We start from the raw sequence: 19,698 nt of genomic DNA on the forward strand, positions 1-19,698 counted from the left end.
ATGTGCAGAACTTTTAGGAAATCATATCGGCAGGTGACACGAAGTTATTCGAGTTCGGTTGCCCCCCCATTTTCTTTAATGAACGATAACTTTTTCTTAAAATAACAAGTGCCCCGATCCCGGCCGAAACGACTCGAATTACACTTCGAGACCCCCCGACATGATCGCCACGATGCACAGAGCACCCTCGTAAATTTTCGGGACGATGTATTTTTTCACAACCAGGACCGAAACCCTAGGCCGAACAAAATGGTCGGATGCGAAGTGAAATTTTTTCGCTCGAAATTTTGCGAGCATGTGCGGAACTTCAAGGCAATCATATCGGCAGGTTACACGAAGTGATTCGAGTTCGTTTGCCCCCCCATTTTCTTTAACGAACGATAACTTTTTCTGAAAATAACAAGTGCCCCGATCCCGGCCGAAACGACTCGAATTACACTTCGAGACCCCCCGACATGATCGCCACGATGCACAGAGCACCCTCGTAAATTTTCGGGACGTTGTATTTTTTCACAACCAGGACCGAAACCCTTGGCCGAACAAAATGGTCGGATGCGAAGTGAAATTTTTTCGCTCGAAATTTTACGAGCATGTGCGGAACTTCTAGGCAATCATATCGGCAGGTGACACGAAGTGATTCGAGTTCGTTTGCCCCCCCATTTTCTTTAACGAACGATAACTTTTTCGGAAAATAACAAGTGCCCCGATCCCGGCCGAAACGACTCGAATTACACTTCGAGACCCTCCGACATGATCGCCACGATGCACAGAGCACCCTCGTAAATTTTCGGGACGTTGTATTTTTTCACAACCAGGACCGAAACCCTAGGCCGAACAAAATGGTCGGATGCGAAGTGAAATTTTTTCGCTCTAAATTTTGCGAGCATGTGCGGAACTTCTAGGCAATCATATCGGCAGGTGACACGAAGTGATTCGAGTTCGTTTGCCCCCCCATTTTCTTTAACGAACGATAACTTTTTCTGAAAATAACAAGTGCCCCGATCCCGGCCGAAACGACTCGAATTACACTTCGAGACCCCCCGACATGATCGCCACGATGCACAGAGCACCCTCGTAAATTTTCGGGACGTTGTATTTCTTCACAACCAGGACCGAAACCCTAGGCCGAACAAAATGGTCGGATGCGAAGTGAAATTTTTTCGCTCGAAATTTTACAAATATGTGCAGAACTTTTAGGAAATCATATCGGCAGGTGACACGAAGTTATTCGAGTTCGTTTGCCCCCCCATTTTCTTTAATGAACGATAACTTTTTCTTAAAATAACAAGTGCCCCGATCCCGGCCGAAACGACTCGAATTACACTTCGAGACCCCCCGACATGATCGCCACGATGCACAGAGCACCCTCGTAAATTTTCGGGACGTTGTATTTTTTCACAACCAGGACCGAAACCCTAGGCCGAACAAAATGGTCGGATGCGAAGTGAAATTTTTTCGCTCGAAATTTTGCGAGCATGTGCGGAACTTCAAGGCAATCATATCGGCAGGTTACACGAAGTGATTCGAGTTCGTTTGCCCCCCCATTTTCTTTAACGAACGATAACTTTTTCTGAAAATAACAAGTGCCCCGATCCCGGCCGAAACGACTCGAATTACACTTCGAGACCCCCCGACATGATCGCCACGATGCACAGAGCACCCTCGTAAATTTTCGGGACGTTGTATTTTTTCACAACCAGGACCGAAACCCTAGGCCGAACAAAATGGTCGGATGCGAAGTGAAATTTTTTCGCTCTAAATTTTGCGAGCATGTGCGGAACTTCTAGGCAATCATATTGGCAGGTGACACGAAGTGATTCGAGTTCGTTTGCCCCCCCATTTTCTTTAACGAACGATAACTTTTTCTGAAAATAACAAGTGCCCCGATCCCGGCCGAAACGACTCGAATTACACTTCGAGACCCCCCGACATGATCGCCACGATGCACAGAGCACCCTCGTAAATTTTCGGGACGTTGTATTTCTTCACAACCAGGACCGAAACCCTAGGCCGAACAAAATGGTCGGATGCGAAGTGAAATTTTTTCGCTCGAAATTTTACAAATATGTGCAGAACTTTTAGGAAATCATATCGGCAGGTGACACGAAGTTATTCGAGTTCGTTTGCCCCCCCATTTTCTTTAATGAACGATAACTTTTTCTTAAAATAACAAGTGCCCCGATCCCGGCCGAAACGACTCGAATTACACTTCGAGACCCCCCGACATGATCGCCACGATGCACAGAGCACCCTCGTAAATTTTCGGGACGTTGTATTTTTTCACAACCAGGACCGAAACCCTAGGCCGAACAAAATGGTCGGATGCGAAGTGAAATTTTTTCGCTCAAAATTTTGCGAGCATGTGCGGAACTTCAAGGCAATCATATGGGCAGGTTACACGAAGTGATTCGAGTTCGTTTGCCCCCCCATTTTCTTTAACGAACGATAACTTTTTCTGAAAATAACAAGTGCCCCGATCCCGGCCGAAACGACTCGAATTACACTTCGAGACCCTCCGACATGATCGCCACGATGCACAGAGCACCCTCGTAAATTTTCGGGACGTTGTATTTTTTCACAACCAGGACCGAAACCCTAGGCCGAACAAAATGGTCGGATGCGAAGTGAAATTTTTTCGCTCTAAATTTTGCGAGCATGTGCTGAACTTCTAGGCAATCATATCGGCAGGTGACACGAAGTGATTCGAGTTCGTTTGCCCCCCCATTTTCTTTAACGAACGATAACTTTTTCTGAAAATAACAAGTGCCCCGATCCCGGCCGAAACGACTCGAATTACACTTCGAGACCCCCCGACATGATCGCCACGATGCACAGAGCACCCTCGTAAATTTTCGGGACGTTGTATTTCTTCACAACCAGGACCGAAACCCTAGGCCGAACAAAATGGTCGGATGCGAAGTGAAATTTTTTCGCTCGAAATTTTACAAATATGTGCAGAACTTTTAGGAAATCATATCGGCAGGTGACACGAAGTTATTCGAGTTCGTTTGCCCCCCCATTTTCTTTAATGAACGATAACTTTTTCTTAAAATAACAAGTGCCCCGATCCCGGCCGAAACGACTCGAATTACACTTCGAGACCCCCCGACATGATCGCCACGATGCACAGAGCACCCTCGTAAATTTTCGGGACGTTGTATTTTTTCACAACCAGGACCGAAACCCTAGGCCGAACAAAATGGTCGGATGCGAAGTGAAATTTTTTCGCTCGAAATTTTGCGAGCATGTGCGGAACTTCAAGGCAATCATATCGGCAGGTTACACGAAGTGATTCGAGTTCGTTTGCCCCCCCCATTTTCTTTAACGAACGATAACTTTTTCTGAAAATAACAAGTGCCCCGATCCCGGCCGAAACGACTCGAATTACACTTCGAGACCCCCCGACATGATCGCCACGATGCACAGAGCACCCTCGTAAATTTTCGGGACGTTGTATTTTTTCACAACCAGGACCGAAACCCTTGGCCGAACAAAATGGTCGGATGCGAAGTGAAATTTTTTCGCTCGAAATTTTACGAGCATGTGCGGAACTTCTAGGCAATCATATCGGCAGGTGACACGAAGTGATTCGAGTTCTTTGCCCCCCCATTTTCTTTAACGAACGATAACTTTTTCTGAAAATAACAAGTGCCCCGATCCCGGCCGAAACGACTCGAATTACACTTCGAGACCCCCCGACATGATCGCCACGATGCACAGAGCACCCTCGTAAATTTTCGGGACGTTGTATTTCTTCACAACCAGGACCGAAACCCTAGGCCGAACAAAATGGTCGGATGCGAAGTGAAATTTTTTCGCTCGAAATTTTACAAATATGTGCAGAACTTTTAGGAAATCATATCGGCAGGTGACACGAAGTTATTCGAGTTCGTTTGCCCCCCCATTTTCTTTAATGAACGATAACTTTTTCTTAAAATAACAAGTGCCCCGATCCCGGCCGAAACGACTCGAATTACACTTCGAGACCCCCCGACATGATCGCCACGATGCACAGAGCACCCTCGTAAATTTTCGGGACGTTGTATTTTTTCACAACCAGGACCGAAACCCTAGGCCGAACAAAATGGTCGGATGCGAAGTGAAATTTTTTCGCTCAAAATTTTGCGAGCATGTGCGGAACTTCAAGGCAATCATATGGGCAGGTTACACGAAGTGATTCGAGTTCGTTTGCCCCCCCATTTTCTTTAACGAACGATAACTTTTTCTGAAAATAACAAGTGCCCCGATCCCGGCCGAAACGACTCGAATTACACTTCGAGACCCTCCGACATGATCGCCACGATGCACAGAGCACCCTCGTAAATTTTCGGGACGTTGTATTTTTTCACAACCAGGACCGAAACCCTAGGCCGAACAAAATGGTCGGATGCGAAGTGAAATTTTTTCGCTCTAAATTTTGCGAGCATGTGCTGAACTTCTAGGCAATCATATCGGCAGGTGACACGAAGTGATTCGAGTTCGTTTGCCCCCCCATTTTCTTTAACGAACGATAACTTTTTCTGAAAATAACAAGTGCCCCGATCCCGGCCGAAACGACTCGAATTACACTTCGAGACCCCCCGACATGATCGCCACGATGCACAGAGCACCCTCGTAAATTTTCGGGACGTTGTATTTCTTCACAACCAGGACCGAAACCCTAGGCCGAACAAAATGGTCGGATGCGAAGTGAAATTTTTTCGCTCGAAATTTTACAAATATGTGCAGAACTTTTAGGAAATCATATCGGCAGGTGACACGAAGTTATTCGAGTTCGTTTGCCCCCCCATTTTCTTTAATGAACGATAACTTTTTCTTAAAATAACAAGTGCCCCGATCCCGGCCGAAACGACTCGAATTACACTTCGAGACCCCCCGACATGATCGCCACGATGCACAGAGCACCCTCGTAAATTTTCGGGACGTTGTATTTTTTCACAACCAGGACCGAAACCCTAGGCCGAACAAAATGGTCGGATGCGAAGTGAAATTTTTTCGCTCAAAATTTTGCGAGCATGTGCGGAACTTCAAGGCAATCATATGGGCAGGTTACACGAAGTGATTCGAGTTCGTTTGCCCCCCCATTTTCTTTAACGAACGATAACTTTTTCTGAAAATAAAAAGTGCCCCGATCCCGGCCGAAACGACTCGAATTACACTTCGAGACCCTCCGACATGATCGCCACGATGCACAGAGCACCCTCGTAAATTTTCGGGACGTTGTATTTTTTCACAACCAGGACCGAAACCCTAGGCCGAACAAAATGGTCGGATGCGAAGTGAAATTTTTTCGCTCTAAATTTTGCGAGCATGTGCTGAACTTCTAGGCAATCATATCGGCAGGTGACACGAAGTGATTCGAGTTCGTTTGCCCCCCCATTTTCTTTAACGAACGATAACTTTTTCTGAAAATAACAAGTGCCCCGATCCCGGCCGAAACGACTCGAATTACACTTCGAGACCCCCCGACATGATCGCCACGATGCACAGAGCACCCTCGTAAATTTTCGGGACGTTGTATTTCTTCACAACCAGGACCGAAACCCTAGGCCGAACAAAATGGTCGGATGCGAAGTGAAATTTTTTCGCTCGAAATTTTACAAATATGTGCAGAACTTTTAGGAAATCATATCGGCAGGTGACACGAAGTTATTCGAGTTCGTTTGCCCCCCCATTTTCTTTAATGAACGATAACTTTTTCTTAAAATAACAAGTGCCCCGATCCCGGCCGAAACGACTCGAATTACACTTCGAGACCCCCCGACATGATCGCCACGATGCACAGAGCACCCTCGTAAATTTTCGGGACGTTGTATTTTTTCACAACCAGGACCGAAACCCTAGGCCGAACAAAATGGTCGGATGCGAAGTGAAATTTTTTCGCTCGAAATTTTGCGAGCATGTGCGGAACTTCAAGGCAATCATATCGGCAGGTTACACGAAGTGATTCGAGTTCGTTTGCCCCCCCCATTTTCTTTAACGAACGATAACTTTTTCTGAAAATAACAAGTGCCCCGATCCCGGCCGAAACGACTCGAATTACACTTCGAGACCCCCCGACATGATCGCCACGATGCACAGAGCACCCTCGTAAATTTTCGGGACGTTGTATTTTTTCACAACCAGGACCGAAACCCTTGGCCGAACAAAATGGTCGGATGCGAAGTGAAATTTTTTCGCTCGAAATTTTACGAGCATGTGCGGAACTTCTAGGCAATCATATCGGCAGGTGACACGAAGTGATTCGAGTTCTTTGCCCCCCCATTTTCTTTAACGAACGATAACTTTTTCTGAAAATAACAAGTGCCCCGATCCCGGCCGAAACGACTCGAATTACACTTCGAGACCCCCCGACATGATCGCCACGATGCACAGAGCACCCTCGTAAATTTTCGGGACGTTGTATTTCTTCACAACCAGGACCGAAACCCTAGGCCGAACAAAATGGTCGGATGCGAAGTGAAATTTTTTCGCTCGAAATTTTACAAATATGTGCAGAACTTTTAGGAAATCATATCGGCAGGTGACACGAAGTTATTCGAGTTCGTTTGCCCCCCCATTTTCTTTAATGAACGATAACTTTTTCTTAAAATAACAAGTGCCCCGATCCCGGCCGAAACGACTCGAATTACACTTCGAGACCCCCCGACATGATCGCCACGATGCACAGAGCACCCTCGTAAATTTTCGGGACGTTGTATTTTTTCACAACCAGGACCGAAACCCTAGGCCGAACAAAATGGTCGGATGCGAAGTGAAATTTTTTCGCTCAAAATTTTGCGAGCATGTGCGGAACTTCAAGGCAATCATATGGGCAGGTTACACGAAGTGATTCGAGTTCGTTTGCCCCCCCATTTTCTTTAACGAACGATAACTTTTTCTGAAAATAACAAGTGCCCCGATCCCGGCCGAAACGACTCGAATTACACTTCGAGACCCTCCGACATGATCGCCACGATGCACAGAGCACCCTCGTAAATTTTCGGGACGTTGTATTTTTTCACAACCAGGACCGAAACCCTAGGCCGAACAAAATGGTCGGATGCGAAGTGAAATTTTTTCGCTCTAAATTTTGCGAGCATGTGCTGAACTTCTAGGCAATCATATCGGCAGGTGACACGAAGTGATTCGAGTTCGTTTGCCCCCCCATTTTCTTTAACGAACGATAACTTTTTCTGAAAATAACAAGTGCCCCGATCCCGGCCGAAACGACTCGAATTACACTTCGAGACCCCCCGACATGATCGCCACGATGCACAGAGCACCCTCGTAAATTTTCGGGACGTTGTATTTCTTCACAACCAGGACCGAAACCCTAGGCCGAACAAAATGGTCGGATGCGAAGTGAAATTTTTTCGCTCGAAATTTTACAAATATGTGCAGAACTTTTAGGAAATCATATCGGCAGGTGACACGAAGTTATTCGAGTTCGTTTGCCCCCCCATTTTCTTTAATGAACGATAACTTTTTCTTAAAATAACAAGTGCCCCGATCCCGGCCGAAACGACTCGAATTACACTTCGAGACCCCCCGACATGATCGCCACGATGCACAGAGCACCCTCGTAAATTTTCGGGACGTTGTATTTTTTCACAACCAGGACCGAAACCCTAGGCCGAACAAAATGGTCGGATGCGAAGTGAAATTTTTTCGCTCGAAATTTTGCGAGCATGTGCGGAACTTCAAGGCAATCATATCGGCAGGTTACACGAAGTGATTCGAGTTCGTTTGCCCCCCCCATTTTCTTTAACGAACGATAACTTTTTCTGAAAATAACAAGTGCCCCGATCCCGGCCGAAACGACTCGAATTACACTTCGAGACCCCCCGACATGATCGCCACGATGCACAGAGCACCCTCGTAAATTTTCGGGACGTTGTATTTTTTCACAACCAGGACCGAAACCCTTGGCCGAACAAAATGGTCGGATGCGAAGTGAAATTTTTTCGCTCGAAATTTTACGAGCATGTGCGGAACTTCTAGGCAATCATATCGGCAGGTGACACGAAGTGATTCGAGTTCTTTGCCCCCCCATTTTCTTTAACGAACGATAACTTTTTCTGAAAATAACAAGTGCCCCGATCCCGGCCGAAACGACTCGAATTACACTTCGAGACCCCCCGACATGATCGCCACGATGCACAGAGCACCCTCGTAAATTTTCGGGACGTTGTATTTCTTCACAACCAGGACCGAAACCCTAGGCCGAACAAAATGGTCGGATGCGAAGTGAAATTTTTTCGCTCGAAATTTTACAAATATGTGCAGAACTTTTAGGAAATCATATCGGCAGGTGACACGAAGTTATTCGAGTTCGTTTGCCCCCCCATTTTCTTTAATGAACGATAACTTTTTCTTAAAATAACAAGTGCCCCGATCCCGGCCGAAACGACTCGAATTACACTTCGAGACCCCCCGACATGATCGCCACGATGCACAGAGCACCCTCGTAAATTTTCGGGACGTTGTATTTTTTCACAACCAGGACCGAAACCCTAGGCCGAACAAAATGGTCGGATGCGAAGTGAAATTTTTTCGCTCAAAATTTTGCGAGCATGTGCGGAACTTCAAGGCAATCATATGGGCAGGTTACACGAAGTGATTCGAGTTCGTTTGCCCCCCCATTTTCTTTAACGAACGATAACTTTTTCTGAAAATAACAAGTGCCCCGATCCCGGCCGAAACGACTCGAATTACACTTCGAGACCCTCCGACATGATCGCCACGATGCACAGAGCACCCTCGTAAATTTTCGGGACGTTGTATTTTTTCACAACCAGGACCGAAACCCTAGGCCGAACAAAATGGTCGGATGCGAAGTGAAATTTTTTCGCTCTAAATTTTGCGAGCATGTGCTGAACTTCTAGGCAATCATATCGGCAGGTGACACGAAGTGATTCGAGTTCGTTTGCCCCCCCATTTTCTTTAACGAACGATAACTTTTTCTGAAAATAACAAGTGCCCCGATCCCGGCCGAAACGACTCGAATTACACTTCGAGACCCCCCGACATGATCGCCACGATGCACAGAGCACCCTCGTAAATTTTCGGGACGTTGTATTTCTTCACAACCAGGACCGAAACCCTAGGCCGAACAAAATGGTCGGATGCGAAGTGAAATTTTTTCGCTCGAAATTTTACAAATATGTGCAGAACTTTTAGGAAATCATATCGGCAGGTGACACGAAGTTATTCGAGTTCGTTTGCCCCCCCATTTTCTTTAATGAACGATAACTTTTTCTTAAAATAACAAGTGCCCCGATCCCGGCCGAAACGACTCGAATTACACTTCGAGACCCCCCGACATGATCGCCACGATGCACAGAGCACCCTCGTAAATTTTCGGGACGTTGTATTTTTTCACAACCAGGACCGAAACCCTAGGCCGAACAAAATGGTCGGATGCGAAGTGAAATTTTTTCGCTCGAAATTTTGCGAGCATGTGCGGAACTTCAAGGCAATCATATCGGCAGGTTACACGAAGTGATTCGAGTTCGTTTGCCCCCCCCATTTTCTTTAACGAACGATAACTTTTTCTGAAAATAACAAGTGCCCCGATCCCGGCCGAAACGACTCGAATTACACTTCGAGACCCCCCGACATGATCGCCACGATGCACAGAGCACCCTCGTAAATTTTCGGGACGTTGTATTTTTTCACAACCAGGACCGAAACCCTTGGCCGAACAAAATGGTCGGATGCGAAGTGAAATTTTTTCGCTCGAAATTTTACGAGCATGTGCGGAACTTCTAGGCAATCATATCGGCAGGTGACACGAAGTGATTCGAGTTCTTTGCCCCCCCATTTTCTTTAACGAACGATAACTTTTTCTGAAAATAACAAGTGCCCCGATCCCGGCCGAAACGACTCGAATTACACTTCGAGACCCCCCGACATGATCGCCACGATGCACAGAGCACCCTCGTAAATTTTCGGGACGTTGTATTTCTTCACAACCAGGACCGAAACCCTAGGCCGAACAAAATGGTCGGATGCGAAGTGAAATTTTTTCGCTCGAAATTTTACAAATATGTGCAGAACTTTTAGGAAATCATATCGGCAGGTGACACGAAGTTATTCGAGTTCGTTTGCCCCCCCATTTTCTTTAATGAACGATAACTTTTTCTTAAAATAACAAGTGCCCCGATCCCGGCCGAAACGACTCGAATTACACTTCGAGACCCCCCGACATGATCGCCACGATGCACAGAGCACCCTCGTAAATTTTCGGGACGTTGTATTTTTTCACAACCAGGACCGAAACCCTAGGCCGAACAAAATGGTCGGATGCGAAGTGAAATTTTTTCGCTCAAAATTTTGCGAGCATGTGCGGAACTTCAAGGCAATCATATGGGCAGGTTACACGAAGTGATTCGAGTTCGTTTGCCCCCCCATTTTCTTTAACGAACGATAACTTTTTCTGAAAATAACAAGTGCCCCGATCCCGGCCGAAACGACTCGAATTACACTTCGAGACCCTCCGACATGATCGCCACGATGCACAGAGCACCCTCGTAAATTTTCGGGACGTTGTATTTTTTCACAACCAGGACCGAAACCCTAGGCCGAACAAAATGGTCGGATGCGAAGTGAAATTTTTTCGCTCTAAATTTTGCGAGCATGTGCTGAACTTCTAGGCAATCATATCGGCAGGTGACACGAAGTGATTCGAGTTCGTTTGCCCCCCCATTTTCTTTAACGAACGATAACTTTTTCTGAAAATAACAAGTGCCCCGATCCCGGCCGAAACGACTCGAATTACACTTCGAGACCCCCCGACATGATCGCCACGATGCACAGAGCACCCTCGTAAATTTTCGGGACGTTGTATTTCTTCACAACCAGGACCGAAACCCTAGGCCGAACAAAATGGTCGGATGCGAAGTGAAATTTTTTCGCTCGAAATTTTACAAATATGTGCAGAACTTTTAGGAAATCATATCGGCAGGTGACACGAAGTTATTCGAGTTCGTTTGCCCCCCCATTTTCTTTAATGAACGATAACTTTTTCTTAAAATAACAAGTGCCCCGATCCCGGCCGAAACGACTCGAATTACACTTCGAGACCCCCCGACATGATCGCCACGATGCACAGAGCACCCTCGTAAATTTTCGGGACGTTGTATTTTTTCACAACCAGGACCGAAACCCTAGGCCGAACAAAATGGTCGGATGCGAAGTGAAATTTTTTCGCTCGAAATTTTGCGAGCATGTGCGGAACTTCAAGGCAATCATATCGGCAGGTTACACGAAGTGATTCGAGTTCGTTTGCCCCCCCCATTTTCTTTAACGAACGATAACTTTTTCTGAAAATAACAAGTGCCCCGATCCCGGCCGAAACGACTCGAATTACACTTCGAGACCCCCCGACATGATCGCCACGATGCACAGAGCACCCTCGTAAATTTTCGGGACGTTGTATTTTTTCACAACCAGGACCGAAACCCTTGGCCGAACAAAATGGTCGGATGCGAAGTGAAATTTTTTCGCTCGAAATTTTACGAGCATGTGCGGAACTTCTAGGCAATCATATCGGCAGGTGACACGAAGTGATTCGAGTTCTTTGCCCCCCCATTTTCTTTAACGAACGATAACTTTTTCTGAAAATAACAAGTGCCCCGATCCCGGCCGAAACGACTCGAATTACACTTCGAGACCCCCCGACATGATCGCCACGATGCACAGAGCACCCTCGTAAATTTTCGGGACGTTGTATTTCTTCACAACCAGGACCGAAACCCTAGGCCGAACAAAATGGTCGGATGCGAAGTGAAATTTTTTCGCTCGAAATTTTACAAATATGTGCAGAACTTTTAGGAAATCATATCGGCAGGTGACACGAAGTTATTCGACTTCGTTTGCCCCCCCATTTTCTTTAATGAACGATAACTTTTTCTTAAAATAACAAGTGCCCCGATCCCGGCCGAAACGACTCGAATTACACTTCGAGACCCCCCGACATGATCGCCACGATGCACAGAGCACCCTCGTAAATTTTCGGGACGTTGTATTTTTTCACAACCAGGACCGAAACCCTAGGCCGAACAAAATGGTCGGATGCGAAGTGAAATTTTTTCGCTCGAAATTTTGCGAGCATGTGCGGAACTTCAAGGCAATCATATCGGCAGGTTACACGAAGTGATTCGAGTTCGTTTGCCCCCCCATTTTCTTTAACGAACGATAACTTTTTCTGAAAATAACAAGTGCCCCGATCCCGGCCGAAACGACTCGAATTACACTTCGAGACCCCCCGACATGATCGCCACGATGCACAGAGCACCCTCGTAAATTTTCGGGACGTTGTATTTTTTCACAACCAGGACCGAAACCCTTGGCCGAACAAAATGGTCGGATGCGAAGTGAAATTTTTTCGCTCGAAATTTTCCGAGCATGTGCGGAACTTCTAGGCAATCATATCGGCAGGTGACACGAAGTGATTCGAGTTCGTTTGCCCCCCCATTTTCTTTAACGAACGATAACTTTTTCTGAAAATAACAAGTGCCCCGATCCCGGCCGAAACGACTCGAATTACACTTCGAGACCCCCCGACATGATCGCCACGATGCACAGAGCACCCTCGTAAATTTTCGGGACGTTGTATTTCTTCACAACCAGGACCGAAACCCTAGGCCGAACAAAATGGTCGGATGCGAAGTGAAATTTTTTCGCTCGAAATTTTACAAATATGTGCAGAACTTTTAGGAAATCATATCGGCAGGTGACACGAAGTTATTCGAGTTCGTTTGCCCCCCCATTTTCTTTAATGAACGATAACTTTTTCTTAAAATAACAAGTGCCCCGATCCCGGCCGAAACGACTCGAATTACACTTCGAGACCCCCCGACATGATCGCCACAATGCACAGAGCACCCTCGTAAATTTTCGGGACGTTGTATTTTTTCACAACCAGGACCGAAACCCTAGGCCGAACAAAATGGTCGGATGCGAAGTGAAATTTTTTCGCTCAAAATTTTGCGAGCATGTGCGGAACTTCAAGGCAATCATATGGGCAGGTTACACGAAGTGATTCGAGTTCGTTTGCCCCCCCATTTTCTTTAACGAACGATAACTTTTTCTGAAAATAACAAGTGCCCCGATCCCGGCCGAAACGACTCGAATTACACTTCGAGACCCTCCGACATGATCGCCACGATGCACAGAGCACCCTCGTAAATTTTCGGGACGTTGTATTTTTTCACAACCAGGACCGAAACCCTAGGCCGAACAAAATGGTCGGATGCGAAGTGAAATTTTTTTGCTCTAAATTTTTCGAGCATGTGCTGAACTTCTAGGCAATCATATCGGCAGGTGACACGAAGTGATTCGAGTTCGTTTGCCCCCCCATTTTCTTTAACGAACGATAACTTTTTCGGAAAATAACAAGTGCCCCGATCCCGGCCGAAACGACTCGAATTACACTTCGAGACCCTCCGACATGATCGCCACGATGCACAGAGCACCCTCGTAAATTTTCGGGACGTTGTATTTTTTCACAACCAGGACCGAAACCCTAGGCCGAACAAAATGGTCGGATGCGAAGTGAAATTTTTTCGCTCTAAATTTTGCGAGCATGTGCGGAACTTCTAGGCAATCATATCGGCAGGTGACACGAAGTGATTCGAGTTCGTTTGCCCCCCCCATTTTCTTTAACGAACGATAACTTTTTCTGAAAATAACAAGTGCCCCGATCCCGGCCGAAACGACTCGAATTACACTTCGAGACCCCCCGACATGATCGCCACGATGCACAGAGCACCCTCGTAAATTTTCGGGACGTTGTATTTTTTCACAACCAGGACCGAAACCCTTGGCCGAACAAAATGGTCGGATGCGAAGTGAAATTTTTTCGCTCGAAATTTTACGAGCATGTGCGGAACTTCTAGGCAATCATATCGGCAGGTGACACGAAGTGATTCGAGTTCGTTTGCCCCCCCATTTTCTTTAACGAACGATAACTTTTTCTGAAAATAACAAGTGCCCCGATCCCGGCCGAAACGACTCGAATTACACTTCGAGACCCCCCGACATGATCGCCACGATGCACAGAGCACCCTCGTAAATTTTCGGGACGTTGTATTTCTTCACAACCAGGACCGAAACCCTAGGCCGAACAAAATGGTCGGATGCGAAGTGAAATTTTTTCGCTCGAAATTTTACAAATATGTGCAGAACTTTTAGGAAATCATATCGGCAGGTGACACGAAGTTATTCGAGTTCGTTTGCCCCCCCATTTTCTTTAATGAACGATAACTTTTTCTTAAAATAACAAGTGCCCCGATCCCGGCCGAAACGACTCGAATTACACTTCGAGACCCCCCGACATGATCGCCACGATGCACAGAGCACCCTCGTAAATTTTCGGGACGTTGTATTTTTTCACAACCAGGACCGAAACCCTAGGCCGAACAAAATGGTCGGATGCGAAGTGAAATTTTTTCGCTCGAAATTTTACAAATATGTGCAGAACTTTTAGGAAATCATATCGGCAGGTGACACGAAGTTATTCGAGTTCGTTTGCCCCCCCATTTTCTTTAACGAACGATAACTTTTTCTGAAAATAACAAGTGCCCCGATCCCGGCCGAAACGACTCGAATTACACTTCGAGACCCCCCGACATGATCGCCACGATGCACAGAGCACCCTCGTAAATTTTCGGGACGTTGTATTTTTTCACAACCAGGACCGAAACCCTAGGCCGAACAAAATGGTCGGATGCGAAGTGAAATTTTTTCGCTCGAAATTTTGCGAGCATGTGCGGAACTTCAAGGCAATCATATCGGCAGGTTACACGAAGTGATTCGAGTTCGTTTGCCCCCCCATTTTCTTTAACGAACGATAACTTTTTCTGAAAATAACAAGTGCCCCGATCCCGGCCGAAACGACTCGAATTACACTTCGAGACCCCCCGACATGATCGCCACGATGCACAGAGCACCCTCGTAAATTTTCGGGACGTTGTATTTTTTCACAACCAGGACCAAAACCCTTGGCCGAACAAAATGGTCGGATGCGAAGTGAAATTTTTTCGCTCGAAATTTTCCGAGCATGTGCGGAACTTCTAGGCAATCATATCGGCAGGTGACACGAAGTGATTCGAGTTCGTTTGCCCCCCCATTTTCTTTAACGAACGATAACTTTTTCGGAAAATAACAAGTGCCCCGATCCCGGCCGAAACGACTCGAATTACACTTCGAGACCCTCCGACATGATCGCCACGATGCACAGAGCACCTCGTAAATTTTCGGGACGTTGTATTTTTTCACAACCAGGACCGAAACCCTAGGCCGAACAAAATGGTCGGATGCGAAGTGAAATTTTTTCGCTCTAAATTTTGCGAGCATGTGCGGAACTTCTAGGCAATCATATCGGCAGGTGACACGAAGTGATTCGAGTTCGTTTGCCCCCCCATTTTCTTTAACGAACGATAACTTTTTCTGAAAATAACAAGTGCCCCGATCCCGGCCGAAACGACTCGAATTACACTTCGAGACCCCCCGACATGATCGCCACGATGCACAGAGCACCCTCGTAAATTTTCGGGACGTTGTATTTTTTCACAACCAGGACCGAAACCCTTGGCCGAACAAAATGGTCGGATGCGAAGTGAAATTTTTTCGCTCGAAATTTTGCGAGCATGTGCGGAACTTCTAGGCAATCATATCGGCAGGAGACACGAAGTGATTCGAGTTCGTTTGCCCCCCCATTTTCTTTAACGAACGATAACTTTTTCTGAAAATAACAAGTGCCCCGATCCCGGCCGAAACGACTCGAATTACACTTCGAGACCCGCCGACATGATCGCAACGATGCACAGAGCACCCTCGTAAATTTTCGAGACGTTGTATTTTTTCACAACCAGGACCGAAACCCTAGGCCGAACAAAATGGTCGGATGCGAAGTGAAATTTTTTCGCTCGAAATTTTGCGAGCATGTGCGAAACTTCTAGGCAATCATATCGGCAGGTGACACGAAGTGATTCGAGTTCGTTTGCCCCCCCAATGTTCTTTAACGAACGATAACTTTTTCTGAAAATAACAAGTGCCCCGATCCCGGCCGAAACGACTCGAATTACACTTCGAGACCCGCCGACATGATCGCAACGATGCACAGAGCACCCTCGTAAATTTTCGAGACGTTGTATTTTTTCACAACCAGGACCGAAACCCTAGGCCGAACAAAATGGTCGGATGCGAAGTGAAATTTTTTCGCTCGAAATTTTGCGAGCATGTGCGGAACTTCTAGGCAATCATATCGGCAGGTGACACGAAGTGATTCGAGTTCGTTTGCCCCCCCATTTTCTTTAACGAACGATAACTTTTTCTGAAAATAACAAGTGCCCCGATCCCGGCCGAAACGACTCGAATTACACTTCGAGACCCCCCGACATGATCGCCACGATGCACAGAGCACCCTCGTAAATTTTCGGGACGTTGTATTTTTTCACAACCAGGACCAAAACCCTAGGCCGAACAAAATGGTCGGATGCGAAGTGAAATTTTTTCGCTCGAAATTTTGCGAGCATGTGCGAAACTTCTAGGCAATCATATCGGCAGGTGACACGAAGTGATTCGAGTTCGTTTGCCCCCCCAATGTTCTTTAACGAACGATAACTTTTTCTGAAAATAACAAGTGCCCCGATCCCGGCCGAAACGACTCGAATTACACTTCGAGACCCGCCGACATGATCGCAACGATGCACAGAGCACCCTCGTAAATTTTCGAGACGTTGTATTTTTTCACAACCAGGACCGAAACCCTAGGCCGAACAAAATGGTCGGATGCGAAGTGAAATTTTTTCGCTCGAAATTTTGCGAGCATGTGCGGAACTTCTAGGCAATCATATCGGCAGGTGACACGAAGTGATTCGAGTTCGTTTGCCCCCCCATTTTCTTTAACGAACGATAACTTTTTCTGAAAATAACAAGTGCCCCGATCCCGGCCGAAACGACTCGAATTACACTTCGAGACCCCCCGACATGATCGCCACGATGCACAGAGCACCCTCGTAAATTTTCGGGACGTTGTATTTTTTCACAACCAGGACCAAAACCCTAGGCCGAACAAAATGGTCGGATGCGAAGTGAAATTTTTTCGCTCGAAATTTTGCGAGCATGTGCGAAACTTCTAGGCAATCATATCGGCAGGTGACACGAAGTGATTCGAGTTCGTTTGCCCCCCCAATGTTCTTTAACGAACGATAACTTTTTCTGAAAATAACAAGTGCCCCGATCCCGGCCGAAACGACTCGAATTACACTTCGAGACCCGCCGACATGATCGCAACGATGCACAGAGCACCCTCGTAAATTTTCGAGACGTTGTATTATTTCACAACCAGGACCGAAACCCTAGGCCGAACAAAATGGTCGGATGCGAAGTGAAATTTTTTCGCTCGAAATTTTGCGAGCATGTGCGGAACTTCTAGGCAATCATATCGGCAGGTGACACGAAGTGATTCGAGTTCGTTTGCCCCCCCATTTTCTTTAACGAACGATAACTTTTTCTGAAAATAACAAGTGCCCCGATCCCGGCCGAAACGACTCGAATTACACTTCGAGACCCCCCGACATGATCGCCACGATGCACAGAGCACCCTCGTAAATTTTCGGGACGTTGTATTTTTTAACAACCAGGACCGAAACCCTTGGCCGAACAAAATGGTCGGATGCGAAGGGAAATTTTTTCGCTCGAAATTTTTACAAATATGTGCAGAACTTCTAGGCAATCATATCGGCAGGTGACACGAAGTTATTCGAGTTCGTTTGGCCCCCCATTTTCTTTAACGAACGATAACTTTTTCTGAAAATAACAAGTGCCCCGATCCCGGCCGAAACGACTCGAATTACACTTCGAGACCCCCCGACATGATCGCCACGATGCACAGAGCACCCTCGTAAATTTTCGGGACGTTGTATTTTTTAACAACCAGGACCGAAACCCTTGGCCGAACAAAATGGTCGGATGCGAAGTGAAATTTTTTCGCTCGAAATTTTACAAATATGTGCAGAACTTCTAGGCAATCATATCGGCAGGTGACACGAAGTTATTCGAGTTCGTTTGCCCCCCCATTTTCTTTAACGAACGATAACTTTTTCTGAAAATAACAAGTGCCCCGATCCCGGCCGAAACGACTCGAATTACACTTCGAGACCCCCCGACATGATCGCCACGATGCACAGAGCACCCTCGTAAATTTTCGGGACGTTGTATTTTTTCACAACCAGGACCGAAACCCTAGGCCGAGCAAAATGGTCGGATGCGAAGTGAAATTTTTTCGCTCGAAATTTTGCGAGCATGTGCGGAACTTGTAGGCAATCATATCGGCAGGTGACACGAAGTGATTCGAGTTCGTTTGCCCCCCCATTTTCTTTAACGAACGATAACTTTTTCTGAAAATAACAAGTGCCCCGATCCCGGCCGAAACGACTCGAATTACACTTCGAGACCCCCCGACATGATCGCAACGATGCACAGAGCACCCTCGTAAATTTTCGGGACGTTGTATTTTTTCACAACCAGGACCGAAACCCTTGGCCGAACAAAATGGTCGGATGCGAAGTGAAATTTTTTCGCTCGAAATTTTACGAGCATGTGCGGAACTTCTAGGCAATCATATCGGCAGGTGACACGAAGTGATTCGAGTTCGTTTGCCCCTCCATTTTCTTTAACGAACGATAACTTTTTCTGAAAATAACAAGTGCCCCGATCCCGGCCGAAACGACTCGAATTACACTTCGAGACCCCCCGACATGATCGCAACGATGCACAGAGCACCCTCGTAAATTTTCGGGACGTTGTATTTTTTCACAACCAGGACCGAAACCCTAGGCCGAACAAAATGGTCGGATGCGAAGTGAAATTTTTTCGCCCGAAATTTTGCGAGCATGTGCGGAACTTCATGGCAATCATATCGGCAGGTGACACGAAGTGATTCGAGTTCGTTTGCCCCCCCATTTTCTTTAACGAACGATAACTTTTTCTGAAAATAACAAGTGCCCCGATCCCGGCCGAAACGACTCGAATTACACTTCGAGACCCGCCGACATGATCGCCACGATGCACAGAGCACCCTCGTAAATTTTCGGGACGTTGTATTTTTTCACAACCAGGACCGAAACCCTAGGCCGAACAAAATGGTCGGATGCGAAGTGAAATTTTTTCGCTCGAAATTTTGCGAGCATGTGCGGAACTTCAAGGCAATCATATCGGCCGGTGACACGAAGTGATTCGAGTTCGTTTGCCCCCCCATTTTCTTTAACGAACGATAACTTTTTCTGAAAATAACAAGTGCCCCGATCCCGGCCGAAACGACTCGAATTACACTTCGAGACCCCCCGACATGATCGCCACGATGCACAGAGCACCCTCGTAAATTTTCGGGACGTTGTATTTTTTCACAACCAGGACCGAAACCCTAGGCCGAACAAAATGGTCGGATGCGAAGTGAAATTTTTTCGCTCGAAATTTTGCGAGCATGTGCGGAACTTCTAGGCAATCATATCGGCAGGTGACACGATGTGATTCGAGTTCGTTTGCCCCCCCCCCCCCCATTTTCTTTAACGAACGATAACTTTTTCTGAAAATAACAAGTGCCCCGATCCCAGCCGAAACGACTCGAATTACACTTCGAGACCCGCCGACATGATCGCAACGATGCACAGAGCACCCTCGTAAATTTTCGGGACATTGTATTTTTTC

Source organism: Corylus avellana, chromosome 10 (genome assembly GCF_965113065.1).
Source record: "Corylus avellana chromosome 10, dhCorAvel1.hap1.2, whole genome shotgun sequence".
In the NCBI taxonomy this organism is placed as follows: domain Eukaryota; kingdom Viridiplantae; phylum Streptophyta; class Magnoliopsida; order Fagales; family Betulaceae; genus Corylus; species Corylus avellana.